The sequence below is a fragment of the Perissodus microlepis genome, chromosome 16 (genome assembly GCF_051167445.1).
Source record: "Perissodus microlepis isolate ML-2025 ecotype Zambia chromosome 16, ASM5116744v1, whole genome shotgun sequence".
In the NCBI taxonomy this organism is placed as follows: Eukaryota; Metazoa; Chordata; class Actinopteri; order Cichliformes; family Cichlidae; genus Perissodus; species Perissodus microlepis.
In genome coordinates, this window is record NC_140476.1 from 34,419,532 (window position 1) to 34,435,291 (window position 15,760).

Sequence of the window (15,760 nt, forward strand, 5' to 3'; positions counted from 1 at the left end):
CATGAGTAGTTAGTCGTCCCACTAGGTGGCGCTCTAACCATTAATGACAAATGGCATAACAAACATTTCCGAGCTCGAGTCTCATCACGCCTATGACCTTTGGGAGAGATTGAACATTGTGTTTTTGAGTGACAGCAGATTACTGCTTTTTGGAGAGTGACTGAAACCACGTGCCGCCATGACCACTCCGTTTCCCTGAATGTAAAAAGCTTCGCAATTTAACATCACAAAGGTCTTTAGATGCCACACACTGGAGATCGCATCAACCTGATGAAATCCCTTGGAGGAGTTCGTCAAAGTACGGTGATTGAAAAGAGGGGAAAATGTCGCCAAAATTACACATTCATTTTAAAATGGCTGACTTCCTGTTGGATTTGGGATATTGCTCCAAGAGACTTTTTTGTACATCTTGGTATCTCCTATAAGCTTACCAGGTTTCAGACTCATAGATAAAACACAGAGCAGGGGCTGTGGTTTTGAAATTTTGTAGGGGGCGCTGTGGAGCCATTTTGCGCTATTCAATGAAAATGATCACATAACAAAAAAGCCCTCATCACATTGGAGGTGTGCACCAAATTTAAAGCCTATATACACTTTCCAAGCCCCTCAAAAGCCACTTCAGTTTTCATGGTCAACCGCCTTCCCACCAGGGTGCGCCGTTCAGTTTAAAGTCACAATTTTCACACTGAAGCATCATGAGGCACTGATGGTGATATTCACCGCTTTTGAGGTGGCCACGATGAACCTGTGAAAATCAGTACAACAAAGTGAAAGCCATGACATTTCCTGTTGCCACTAGGTGGCGCTCTGCGTATTCCCGACAATGGGCACATCAATCTGTTCAGGGCGGGTCTGACATCATACCTGTAAAGTCTGGTTCTGATCAGCTTGGATTTCATTGAGTTATACTAATTTGTTTCTCCATGGCGAGACATCAAAGTTCGCCATGCTGCTGGGGTCACACCCTTTCGCGAAAAGTCACAGTTTTCACTGTAACCCAAGACCAACTCCTTAAGGCTTTCCTGGAGAAATTTGAGGCTGCAGATGTCACCCATCACAATACTGTACCCCAAAGTGTAAAACATGACATTTCCTGTTCCCACTAGGTGGCGCTGTCCCTGATGTCAAATATGGCAGTTGAAATATGTTCAGGGGTGGAGCCTTATCATATGTGTACTCTTTGGTCCAGCTCGGACAATGTATGACAGAATGAGAGGCAATAAGATTTTCATGGCGAGTCATTGAAATTCGCCGCGGCGCCACGGCGTCACCGTATTGTGAAAACTCAAAAGCTCCGCAATTTAACATGGCCCAGGTGTGTAGTTGGCACTGTCCAAATTTGAAGTTTATAGGACCAAATCCCAAGGAGGAGTTCGTTAAAATACAAGGCATGGAAACGGTAAAATCAGAGCCAAAATGTCACCTTCAATCCAAAATGGCGGACTTCCTGTTGGGTTTAGGACATGGCCATAATAGACTTTTTTGTTCGACTCTGAACGTTATATATGTGTACCGACTTTCAAACATGTAGGTCATACCCATACCGGGGGCTCGCGTTTTTCATTTTTCTAGGTGGCGCTACTGAGCCAATTTTCCCTGGCCATGTCTGAGAACATTAAAATACGTAAATTTTCACCAGACCTGACGCGTGTGCAAAATTTCATGAGTTTTTGAGCATGTTTAGGCCCTCAAAAGGCCGATTCATTTGCCGAAATAATAATAATAATAATAATAATAATAATAATAATAATAATAATAAACAGAGCAGATACAATAGGGCCTTCGCACTGTCAGTGCTCGGGCCCTAATAATAATAATAAGAAACGGAGCAGATACAATAGGGCCTTCGCACTCTCGGTGCTCGGGCCCTAATAATAAACAGAGCAGATACAATAGGGCCTTCGCACTCTCGGTGCTCGGGCCCTAATTAAAGCTGCAAGCAGCGTTATAAGGGCCCTCGCACCCCCGGCGCGTTGAGCCACGCCCAACACCTAAAACCAGCACGTCCGATCTGATGTCACATTGATGGAATTCATGCCTTTAACCACCAGCTAACATTTCATCTCATTCAATCATGATTATAGTCGCCCCAGTAGGTGGCGCTCTAACCATTACTGACAAATGGCATAACAAACATTTCCGAGCTTGAGTCTCATCACGCCTATGACCTTTGGGAGAGATTGAACATTGTGTTTTTGAGTGACAGCAGACTACTGCTTTTTGGCGCGTGATTGAAACTCCACGTGCCGCCATGACCACGCCGTTTCCCTGAACGTAAAAAGCTTCGCAATTTAACATCACAAAGGTCTTTAGATGCCACATACAGGAGATCGCATCAATCTGATGAAATCCCTTGGAGGAGTTCGTCAAAGTACGGTGCCTGAAAAGGGAGGAAAATGTCGCCAAAATTACACATTAATTTTAAAATGGCTGACTTCCTGTTGGATTTGGTGTATTGCTCCAAGAGACTTTTTTGTACATCTTGATATCTCCTATAAGCTTACCAGGTTTCAGACTCATAGATAAAACACAGAGCAGGGGCTGTGGTTTTGAAATTTTGTAGGGGGCGCTGTGGAGCCATTTTGCGCTATTCAAGGAAAATTGTTACATAACAACAAAGCGTTCATCACATTGGAGGTGTGGGCCAAATTTAAAGCCTATATAAACTTTCCAAGCCCCTCAAAAGCCACTTCATCTTTCATGGTGAACTGCGCTGCCACCAGGGTGCGCCGTTCAGTTTAAAGTCACAATTTTCGCACTGAAGCATCACGAGGGACCCATGTTAATATTCACCGCTTTTGAGGTGTCCACGATGAACCTGTGAAAATCAGTACAACAAAGTGAAAGCCATGACATTCCCTGTTGCCACTAGGTGGCGCTCTGCGTATTCCCGACAATGGGCACATCAATCTGTTCAGGGCGGGTCTGACATCATACCTGTAAAGTCTGGTTCTGATCAGCTTGGATTTCATTGAGTTATACTAATTTGTTTCTCCATGGCGAGACATCAAAGTTCGCCATGCTGCTGGAGTCACACCCTTTCGCGAAAAGTCACCGTTTTCACTGTAACCCAAGACCAACTCCTTAAGGCTTTCCTGGAGAAATTTGAGGCTGCAGATGTCACCCATCACAATACTGTACCCCAAAGTGTAAAACATGACATTTCCTGTTCCCACTAGGTGGCGCTGTCCCTGATGTCAAATATGGCAGTTGAAATGTGTTCAGGGGTGGAGCCTTATCATATGTGTACTCTTTGGTCCAGCTCGGACAATGTATGACACAATGAGAGGCAATAAGATTTTCATGGCGAGTCATTGAAATTCGCCGCGGCGCCACGGCGTCACCGTATTGTGAAAACTCAAAAGCTCCGCAATTTAACATGGCCCAGGTGTGTAGTTGGCACTGTCCAAATTTGAAGTTTATAGGACCAAATCCCAAGGAGGAGTTCGTTAAAGTACAAGGCATGGAAACGGTAAAATCAGAGCCAAAATGTCACCTTCAATCCAAAATGGCGGACTTCCTGTTGGGTTTAGGACATGGCCATAATAGACTTTTTTGTTCGACTCTGAACATTATATATGTGTACCGACTTTCAAACATGTAGGTCATACCCATACCGGGGGCTCGCGTTTTTCATTTTTCTAGGTGGCGCTACTGAGCCAATTTTCCCTGGCCATGTCTGAGAACATTAAAATACGTAAATTTTCACCAGACCTGACGCGTGTGCAAAATTTCATGAGTTTTTGAGCATGTTTAGGCCCTCAAAAGGCCGATTCATTTGCCGAAATAATAATAATAATAATAATTAAAGCTGCAAGCAGCGTTATGAGGGCCCTCGCACCCCCGGCGCGTCGAGCCACGCCCAACACCTGAAACCAGCACGTCCGATCTGATGTCACATTGATGGTATTCATGCATTTAACCACCAGCTAACATTTCATCTCGTTCAATCATGATTAGTTAGTCGTCCCACTAGGTGGCGCTCTAACCATTACTGACAAATGGCATAACAAACATTTCCGAGCTCGAGTCTCATCACGCCTGCGACCTTTGGGAGAGATTGAACATTGTGTTTTTGAGTGACAGCAGATTACTGCTTTTTGGCGAGTGATTGAAACTCCACGTGCCGCCATGACCACGCCGTTTCCCTGAACGTAAAAAGCTTCGCAATTTAACATCACAAAGGTCTTTAGATGCCACATACAGGAGGTCGCATCAATCTGATGAAATCCCTTGGAGGAGTTCGTCAAAGTACGGTGCCTGAAAAGTGGGGAAAATGTCGCCAAAATTGCACATTAATTTTAAAATGGCTGACTTCCTCTTGGATTTGGGATATTGCTCCAAGAGACTTTTTTGTACATCTTGATATCTCCTATAAGCTTACCAGGTTTCAGACTCATACATAAAACACAGAGCAGGGGCTGTGGTTTTGAAATTTTGTAGGGGGCGCTGTGGAGCCATTTTGGGATATTCAATGAAAATGATCACATAACAAAAAAGCCCTCATCACATTGGAGGTGTGCACCAAATTTAAAGCCTATATAAACTTTCCAAGCCCCTCAAAAGCCACTTCATCTTTCATGGTCAACCGCCTTCCCACCAGGGTGCGCCGTTCAGTTTAAAGTCACAATTTTCGCACTGAAGCATCACGAGGGACTAATGTTAATATTCACCGCTTTTTAGGTGGCCACGATGAACCTGTGAAAATCAGTACAACAAAATGAAAGACATGACATTTCCTGTTGCCACTAGGTGGCGCTCTTCGTATTCCTGACAATGGGCACATCAATCTGTTCAGGGCGGGTCTGACATCATCCCTGTAAAGTCTGGTACTGATCAGACTGGATTTCATTGAGTTACACTAATTTGTTTCTTCATGGCGAGACGTCAAAGTTCGCCATGCTGCTGGGGTCACACCCTTCAGCGAAAAGTCACAGTTTTCACTGTAACCCAAGACCAACTCCTTAAGGCTTTCCTGGAGAAATTTGAGGCTGCAGATGTCACCCATCACAATACTGTATCCCAAAGTGTAAAACATGACATTTCCTGTTCCCACTAGGTGGCGCTGGCACTTATGTCAAATATGGCAGTTGAAATATGTTCAGGGGTGGAGCCTTATCATATGTGTGCTCTTTGGTCCAGATCAGACAATGTATGACAGAATGAGAGGCAATAAGATTTTCATGGCGAGTCATCGAAATTCGCCGTGGCGCCACGGCCTCACGGTATTGTGAAAACTCAAAAGCTCCGCAATTTAACATGGCCCAGGTGTGTAGTTGGCACTGTCCAAATTTGAAGTTTATAGGACCAAATCCCAAGGAGGAGTTCGTTAAAGTACAAGGCATGGAAACGGTAAAATCAGAGCCAAAATGTCACCTTCAATCCAAAATGGCGGACTTCCTGTTGGGTTTAGGACATGGCCATAATAGACTTTTTTGTTCGACTCTGAACGTTATATATGTGTACCGACTTTCAAACATGTAGGTCATACCCATACCGGGGGCTCGCGTTTTTCATTTTTCTAGGTGGCGCTACTGAGCCAACTTTCCCTGGCCATGTCTGAGGACATTAAAATACGTAATTTTTCACCAGACCTGACGCGTGTGCAAAATTTCATGAGTTTTTGAGCATGTTTAGGCCCTCAAAAAGGCCCTTGTTTTACCTGAAAAATAATAATAATAATAATAATTAAAGCTGCAAGCAGCGTTATGAGGGCCCTCGCACCCCGGCGCGTCGAGCCACGCCCAACACCCAAAACCAGCACGTCCGATCTGATGTCGCATTGATGGAATTCATGCATTTAACCACCAGCTAACATTTCATCTCGTTCAATCATGATTAGTTAGTCGTCCCACTAGGTGGCGCTCTAACCATTACTGACAAATGGCATAACAAACATTTCCGAGCTCGAGTCTCATCATGCCTGCGACCTTTGGAAGAGATTGGACATTGTGTTTTTGAGTGACAGCAGATTACTGCTTTTTGGCGAGTGATGAAACTCCACGTGCCGCCATGACCACGCCGTTTCCCTGAACGTAAAAAGCTTCGCAATTTAACATCACAAAGGTCTTTAGATGCCACATACAGGAGATCGCATCAATCTGATGAAATCCCTTGGAGGAGTTCGTCAAAGTACGGTGCCTGAAAAGAGGGGAAAATGTCGCCAAAATTACACATTAATTTTAAAATGGCTGACTTCCTGTTGGATTTGGGATATTGCTCCAAGAGACTTTTTTGTACATCTTGATATCTCCTATAAGCTTACCAGGTTTCAGACTCATAGATAAAACACAGAGCAGGGGCTGTGGTTTTGAAATTTTGTAGGGGGCGCTGTGGAGCCATTTTGCGCTATTCACGGAAAATGGTTACATAACAACAAAGCGTTCATCACATTGGAGGTGTGGGCCAAATTTAAAGCCTATATAAACTTTCCAAGCCCCTCAAAAGCCACTTCATTTTTCATGGTCAACCGCCTTCCCACCAGGGTGCGCCGTTCAGTTTAAAGTCACAATTTTCGCACTGAAGCATCATGAGGCACTGATGGTGATATTCACCGCTTTTGAGGTGTCCACGATGAACCTGTGAAAATCAGTACAACAAAGTGAAAGACATGACATTCCCTGTTGCCACTAGGTGCCGCTCTGCGTATTCCTGACAATGGGCACATCAATCTGTTCAGGGCGGGTCTGACATCATACCTGTAAAGTCTGGTTCTGATCAGCTTGGATTTCATTGAGTTATACTAATTTGTTTCTCCATGGCGAGACATCAGAGTTCGCCATGCTGCTGGGGTCACACCCTTTCGCGAAAAGTCACAGTTTTCACTGTAACCCAAGACCAACTCCTTAAGGCTTTCCTGGAGAAATTTGAGGCTGCAGATGTCACCCATCACAATACTGTACCCCAAAGTGTAAAACATGACATTTCCTGTTCCCACTAGGTGGCGCTGTCCCTGATGTCAAATATGGCAGTTGAAATGTGTTCAGGGGTGGAGCCTTATCATATGTGTACTCTTTGGTCCAGCTCGGACAATGTATGACAGAATGAGAGTTAATAAGATTTTCATGGCGAGTCATTGAAATTCGCCGCGGCGCCACGGCGTCACCGTATTGTGAAAACTCAAAAGCTCCGCAATTTAACATGGCCCAGGTGTGTAGTTGGCACTGTCCAAATTTGAAGTTTATAGGACCAAATCCCAAGGAGGAGTTCGTTAAAGTACAAGGCATGGAAACGGTAAAATCAGAGCCAAAATGTCACCTTCAATCCAAAATGGCGGACTTCCTGTTGGGTTTAGGACATGGCCATAATAGACTTTTTTGTTCGACTCTGAACGTTATATATGTGTACCGACTTTCAAACATGTAGGTCATACCCATACCGGGGGCTCGCGTTTTTCATTTTTCTAGGTGGCGCTACTGAGCTAATTTTCCCTGGCCATGTCTGAGGACATTAAAATACGTAAATTTTCACCAGACCTGACGCATGTGCAAAATTTCATGAGTTTTTGAGCATGTTTAGGCCCTCAAAAGGCCGATTCATTTGCCGAAATAATAATAATAATAATAATAATAATAATAATAATAATAATAATAATAATAATAAACAGAGCAGATACAATAGGGCCTTCGCATTGTCAGTGCTCGGGCCCTAATTAAAGCTGCAAGCAGCGTTATGAGGGCCCTCGCACCCCCGGCGCGTCGAGCCACGCCCAACACCTGAAACCAGCACGTCCGATCTGATGTCACATTGATGGTATTCATGCATTTAACCACCAGCTAACATTTCATCTCGTTCAATCATGATTAGTTAGTCGTCCCACTAGGTGGCGCTCTAACCATTACTGACAAATGGCATAACAAACATTTCCGAGCTCGAGTCTCATCACGCCTGCGACCTTTGGGAGAGATTGAACATTGTGTTTTTGAGTGACAGCAGATTACTGCTTTTTGGCGAGTGATTGAAACTCCACGTGCCGCCATGACCACGCCGTTTCCCTGAACGTAAAAAGCTTCGCAATTTAACATCACAAAGGTCTTTAGATGCCACATACAGGAGATCGCATCAATCTGATGAAATCCCTTGGAGGAGTTCGTCAAAGTACGGTGCCTGAAAAGTGGGGAAAATGTCGCCAAAATTGCACATTAATTTTAAAATGGCTGACTTCCTGTTGGATTTGGGATATTGCTCCAAGAGACTTTTTTGTACATCTTGATATCTCCTATAAGCGTACCAGGTTTCAGACTCATACATAAAACACAGAGCAGGGGCTGTGGTTTTGAAATTTTGTAGGGGGCGCTGTGGAGCCATTTTGGGATATTCAATGAAAATGATCACATAACAAAAAAGCCCTCATCACATTGGAGGTGTGCACCAAATTTAAAGCCTATATAAACTTTCCAAGCCCCTCAAAAGCCACTTCATTTATCATGGTCAACCGCCTTCCCACCAGGGTGCGCCGTTCAGTTTAAAGTCACAATTTTCGCACTGAAGCATCATGAGGCACTGATGGTGATATTCACCGCTTTTGACGTGGCCACGATGAACCTGTGAAAATCAGTACAAAAAAGTGAAAGCCATGACATTTCCTGTTGCCACTAGGTGGCGCTGTGCGTATTCCCGACAATGGGCACATCAATCTGTTCAGGGCGGGTCTGACATCATGCCTGTAAAGTCTGGTTCTGATCAGCTTCGATTTCATTGAGTTATACTAATTTGTTTCTCCATGGCGAGACATCAAAGTTCGCCATGCTGCTGGGGTCACACCCTTTCGCGAAAAGTCACAGTTTTCACTGTAACCCAAGACCAACTCCTTAAGGCTTTCCTGGAGAAATTTGAGGCTGCAGATGTCACCCATCACAATACTGTACCCCAAAGTGTAAAACATGACATTTCCTGTTCCCACTAGGTGGCGCTGTCCCTGATGTCAAATATGGCAGTTGAAATATGTTCAGGGGTGGAGCCTTATCATATGTGTACTCTTTGGTCCAGCTCGGACAATGTATGACAGAATGAGAGGCAATAAGATTTTCATGGCGAGTCATTGAAATTCGCCGCGGCGCCACGGCGTCACCGTATTGTGAAAACTCAAAAGCTCCGCAATTTAACATGGCCCAGGTGTGTAGTTGGCACTGTCCAAATTTGAAGTTTATAGGACCAAATCCCAAGGAGGAGTTCGTTAAAGTACAAGGCATGGAAACGGTAAAATCAGAGCCAAAATGTCACCTTCAATCCAAAATGGCGGACTTCCTGTTGGGTTTAGGACATGGCCATAATAGACTTTTTTGTGCGTCTGCTAACGATAGATATGTGTTCCAATTTTCATACATGTAGGTCATACCCATACCGGGGGCTCGCGTTTTTCATTTTTCTAGGTGGCGCTACTGAGCTAATTTTCCCTGGCCATGTCTGAGAACATTAAAATACGTAAATTTTCACCAGACCTGACGCGTGTGCAAAATTTCATGAGTTTTTGAGCATGTTTAGGCCCTCAAAAGGCCGATTCATTTGCCGAAATAATAATAATAATAATAATTAAAGCTGCAAGCAGCGTTATGAGGGCCCTCGCACCCCCGGCGCGTCGAGCCACGCCCAACACCTGAAACCAGCACGTCCGATCTGATGTCACATTGATGGATTTCATGCATTTAACCACCAGCTAACATTTCACCTCGTTCAATCATGATTAGTTAGTCGTCCCACTAGGTGGCGCTCTAACCATTAATGACAAATGGCATAACAAACATTTCCGAGCTCGAGTCTCATCACGCCTATGACCTTTGGGAGAGATTGAACATTGTGTTTTTGAGTGACAGCAGATTACTGCTTTTTGGCGAGTGACTGAAACCACGTGCCGCCATGACCACCCCGTTTCCCTGAATGTAAAAAGCTTCGCAATTTAACATCACAAAGGTCTTTAGTTTCCACACACTGGAGATCGCATCAATCTGATGAAATCCCTTGGAGGAGTTCGTCAAAGTACGGTGCCTGAAAAGAGGGGAAAATGTCGCCAAAATTACACATTAATTTTAAAATGGCTGACTTCCTGTTGGATTTGGGATATTGCTCCAAGAGACTTTTTTGTACATCTTGATATCTCCTATAAGCTTACCAGGTTTCAGACTCATAGATAAAACACAGAGCAGGGGCTGTGGTTTTGAAATTTTGTAGGGGGCGCTGTGGAGCCATTTTGCGCTATTCAAGGAAAATGGTTACATAACAACAACGCGTTCATCACATTGGAGGTGTGGGCCAAATTTAAAGCCTCTATAAACTTTCCAAGCCCCTCAAAAGCCACTTCATCTTTCATGGTGAACTGCGCTGCCACCAGGGTGCGCCGTTCAGTTTAAAGTCACAATTTTCGCACTGAAGCATCACGAGGGACCCATGTTAATATTCACCGCTTTTGAGGTGTCCACGATGAACCTGTGAAAATCAGTACAACAAAGTGAAAGACATGACATTTCCTGTTGCCACTAGGTGGCGCTCTGCTTACTCCTGACAATGGGCACATCAATCTGTTCAGGGCGGGTCTGACATCACGCCTGTAAAGTCTGGTACTGATCAGCTTGGATTTCATTGAGTTATACTAATTTGTTTCTTCATGGCGAGACATCAAAGTTCGCCATGCTGCTGGGGTCACACCCTTTCGCGAAAAGTCACAGTTTTCACTGTAACCCAAGACCAACTCCTTAAGGCTTTCCTGGAGAAATTTGAGGCTGCAGATGTCACCCATCACAATACTGTACCCCAAAGTGTAAAACATGACATTTCCTGTTCCCACTAGGTGGCGCTGTCCTTGATGTCAAATATGGCAGTTGAAATATGTTCAGGGGTGGAGCCTTATCATATGTGTGCTCTTTGGTCCAGATCAGACAATGTATGACAGAATGAGAGGCAATAAGATTTTCATGGCGAGTCATCGAAATTCGCCGTGGCGCCACGGCCTCACGGTATTGTGAAAACTCAAAACCTCCGCAATTTAACATGGCCCAGGTGTGTAGTTGACACTGACCAAAGATGGAGCTTATACGACCAAATCCCAAGGAGGAGTTCGAAAAAGTTCGAGGCATGGAAATGGCAAAATTAGAGCCAAAATGTCACCTTCACGTCCAAATGGCGGACTTCCTGTTGGGTTTGCGTCAATGGGCCCACAGACTTTTTTGTTCGTCTTGGCATGATACACATGTGTGCCAAATTTCATACATGTAGCTCAAACGATGTGGTCGTAGGGCTGCATTTAACAAGGCATAGGTGGCGCTCTAGAGCCATTTCCCAGTGCTCATATGTAAAACCATTAAAATACAAAATTTTTCACCAGACCTGGCATGTGTGCAAAATTTCATGAGTTTTTGAGCATGTTTAGGCCCTCAAAAGGCCAATTCATTTGCCGAAATAATAATAATAATAATAATAATAATAATAAACAGAGCAGATACAATAGGGCCTTCGCACTTTTAGTGCTCGGGCCCTAATTAAAGCTGCAAGCAGCGTTATGAGGGCCCTCGCACCCCGGCGCGTCGAGCCACGCCCAACACCCAAAACCAGCACGTCCGATCTGATGTCGCATTGATGGAATTCATGCATTTAACCACCAGCTAACATTTCATCTCGTTCAATCATGATTAGTTAGTCGTCCCACTAGGTGGCGCTCTAACCATTACTGACAAATGGCATAACAAACATTTCCGAGCTCGAGTCTCATCATGCCTGCGACCTTTGGGAGAGATTGGACATTGTGTTTTTGAGTGACAGCAGATTACTGCTTTTTGGCGAGTGATGAAACTCCACGTGCCGCCACGACCACCTCGTTGCCCTGAACGTAAAAAGCTTCGCAATTTAACATCACAAAGGTCTTTAGATGCCACATACAGGAGATCGCGTCAATCTGATGAAATCCCTTGGAGGAGTTCGTCAAAGTACGGTGCCTGAAAAGAGGGGAAAATGTCGCCAAAATTACACATTCATTTTAAAATGGCTGACTTCCTGTTGGATTTGGGATATTGCTCCAAGAGACTTTTTTGTACATCTTGATATCTCCTATAAGCTTACCAGGTTTCAGACTCATAGATAAAACACAGAGCAGGGGCTGTGGTTTTGAAATTTTGTAGGGGGCGCTGTGGAGCCATTTTGCGCTATTCAAGGAAAATGGTTACATAACAACAAAGCGTTCATCACATTGGAGGTGTGGGCCAAATTTAAAGCCTATATAAACTTTCCAAGCCCCTCAAAAGCCACTTCATCTTTCATGGTCAACCGCCTTCCCACCAGGGTGCGCCGTTCAGTTTAAAGTCACAATTTTCGCACTGAAGCATCATGAGGCACTGATGGTGATATTCACCGCTTTTGAGGTGGCCACGATGAACCTGTGAAAATCAGTACAACAAAGTGAAAGCCATGACATTTCCTGTTGCCACTAGGTGGCGCTCTGCGTATTCCCGACAATGGGCACATCAATCTGTTCAGGGCGGGTCTGACATCATACCTGTAAAGTCTGGTTCTGATCAGCTTGGATTTCATTGAGTTATACTAATTTGTTTCTCCATGGCGAGACATCAAAGTTCGCCATGCTGCTGGGGTCACACCCTTTCGCGAAAAGTCACAGTTTTCACTGTAACCCAAGACCAACTCCTTAAGGCTTTCCTGGAGAAATTTGAGGCTGCAGATGTCACCCATCACAATACTGTACCCCAAAGTGTAAAACATGACATTTCCTGTTCCCACTAGGTGGCGCTGTCCCTGATGTCAAATATGGCAGTTGAAATATGTTCAGGGGTGGAGTCTTATCATATGTGTACTCTTTGGTCCAGCTCGGACAATGTATGACAGAATGAGAGGCAATAAGATTTTCATGGCGAGTCATTGAAATTCGCCGGGGCGCCACGGCGTCACCGTATTGTGAAAACTCAAAAGCTCCGCAATTTAACATGGCCCAGGTGTGTAGTTGGCACTGTCCAAATTTGAAGTTTATAGGACCAAATCCCAAGGAGGAGTTCGTTAAAGTACAAGGCATGGAAACGGTAAAATCAGAGCCAAAATGTCACCTTCAATCCAAAATGGCGGACTTCCTGTTGGGTTTAGGACATGGCCATAATAGACTTTTTTGTTCGACTCTGAACGTTATATATGTGTACCGACTTTCAAACATGTAGGTCATACCCATACCGGGGGCTCGCGTTTTTCATTTTTCTAGGTGGCGCTACTGAGCCAATTTTCCCTGGCCATGTCTGAGAACATTAAAATACGTAAATTTTCACCAGACCTGACGCGTGTGCAAAATTTCATGAGTTTTTGAGCATGTTTAGGCCCTCAAAAGGCCGATTCATTTGCCGAAATAATAATAATAATAATAATTAAAGCTGCAAGCAGCGTTATGAGGGCCCTCGCACCCCCGGCGCGTCGAGCCACGCCCAACACCTGAAACCAGCACCTCCGATCTGATGTCACATTGATGGAATTCATGCATTTAACCACCAGCTAACATTTCATCTCGTTCAATCATGATTATAGTCGTCCGACTAGGTGGCGCTCTAACCATTAATGACAAATGGCATAACAAACATTTCCGAACTCGAGTCTCATCACGCCTATGACCTTTGGGAGAGATTGAACATTGTGTTTTTGAGTGACAGCAGATTACTGCTTTTTGGCGAGTGACTGAAACCACGTGCCGCCATGACAACCCCGTTTCCCTGAATGTAAAAAGCTTCGCAATTTAACATCACAAAGGTCTTTAGATTCCACACATTGGAGATCGCATCAATCTGATGAAATCCCTTGGAGGAGTTCGTCAAAGTACGGTGCCTGAAAAGAGGGGAAAATGTCGCCAAAATTACACATTAATTTTAAAATGGCTGACTTCCTGTTGGATTTGGGATATTGCTCCAAGAGACTTTTTTGTACATCTTGATATCTCCTATAAGCTTACCAGGTTTCAGACTCATAGATAAAACACAGAGCAGGGGCTGTGGTTTTGAAATTTTGTAGGGGGCGCTGTGGAGCCATTTTGCGCTATTCACGGAAAATGGTTACATAACAACAAAGCGTTCATCACATTGGAGGTGTGGGCCAAATTTAAAGCCTCTATAAACTTTCCAAGCCCCTCAAAAGCCACTTCATCTTTCATGGTGAACTGCGCTGCCACCAGGGTGCGCCGTTTAGTTTAAAGTCACAATTTTCGCACTGAAGCATCACGAGGGACCCATGTTAATATTCACCGCTTTTGAGGTGTCCACGATGAACCTGTGAAAATCAGTACAACAAAGTGAAAGACATGACATTTCCTGTTGCCACTAGGTGGGGCTCTGCTTACTCCTGACAATGGGCACATCAATCTGTTCAGGGCGGGTCTGACATCATACCTGTAAAGTCTGGTTCTGATCAGCTTGGATTTCATTGAGTTATACTAATTTGTTTCTCCATGGCGAGACATCAGAGTTCGCCATGCTGCTGGGGTCACACCCTTTTGCGAAAAGTCACAGTTTTCACTGTAACCCAAGACCAACTCCTTATGGCTTTCCTGGAGAAATTTGAGGCTGCAGATGTCATCCATCACAATACTGTACCCCAAAGTGTAAAACATGACATTTCCTGTTCCCACTAGGTGGCGCTGTCCCTTATGTCAAATATGGCAGTTGAAATATGTTCAGGGGTGGAGCCTTATCATATGTGTGCTCTTTGGTCCAGATCGGACAATGTATGACAGAATGAGAGGCAATAAGATTTTCATGGCGAGTCATTGAAATTCGCCGCGGCGCCACGGCGTCACCGTATTGTGAAAACTCAAAAGCTCCGCAATTTAACATGGCCCAGGTGTGTAGTTGGCACTGTCCAAATTTGAAGTTTATAGGACCAAATCCCAAGGAGGAGTTCGTTAAAATACAAGGCATGGAAACGGTAAAATCAGAGCCAAAATGTCACCTTCAATCCAAAATGGCGGACTTCCTGTTGGGTTTGGGACATGGCCATAATAGACTTTTTTGTTCGACTCTGAACGTTATATATGTGTACTGACTTTCAAACATGTAGGTCATACCCATACCGGGGGCTCGCGTTTTTCATTTTTCTAGGTGGCGCTACTGAGCCAATTTTCCCTGGCCATGTCTGAGAACATTAAAATACGTAAATTTTCACCAGACCTGACGCGTGTGCAAAATTTCATGAGTTTTTGAGCATGTTTAGGCCCTCAAAAGGCCGATTCATTTGCCGAAATAATAATAATAATAATAATAATAATAATAATAATAATAATAATAAACAGAGCAGATACAATAGGGCCTTCGCACTGTCAGTGCTCGGGCCCTAATTAACGCTGCAAGCAGCGTTATGAGGGCCCTCGCACCCTGGTGTTTCGAGCTACGCCCAACACCTACAACCAGCACGTCCGATCTGATGTCACATTGATGGAATTCATGCATTTAACCACCAGCTAACAATTCATCTCATTCAATCATGATTATAGTCGTCCCACTAGGTGGCGCTCTAACCATTACTGACAAATGGCATAACAAACATTTCCGAGCTCGAGTCTCATCACGCCTATGACCTTTGGGAGAGATTGAACATTGTGTTTTTGAGTGACAGCAGATTACTGCTTTTTGGCGAGTGACTGAAACCACGTGCCGCCATGACCACCCCGTTTCCCTGAATGTAAAAAGCTTCGCAATTTAACATCACAAAGGTCTTTAGATTCCACACACTGGAGATCGCATCAATCTGATGAAATCCCTTGGAGGAGTTCGTCAAAGTACGGTGCCTGAAAAGA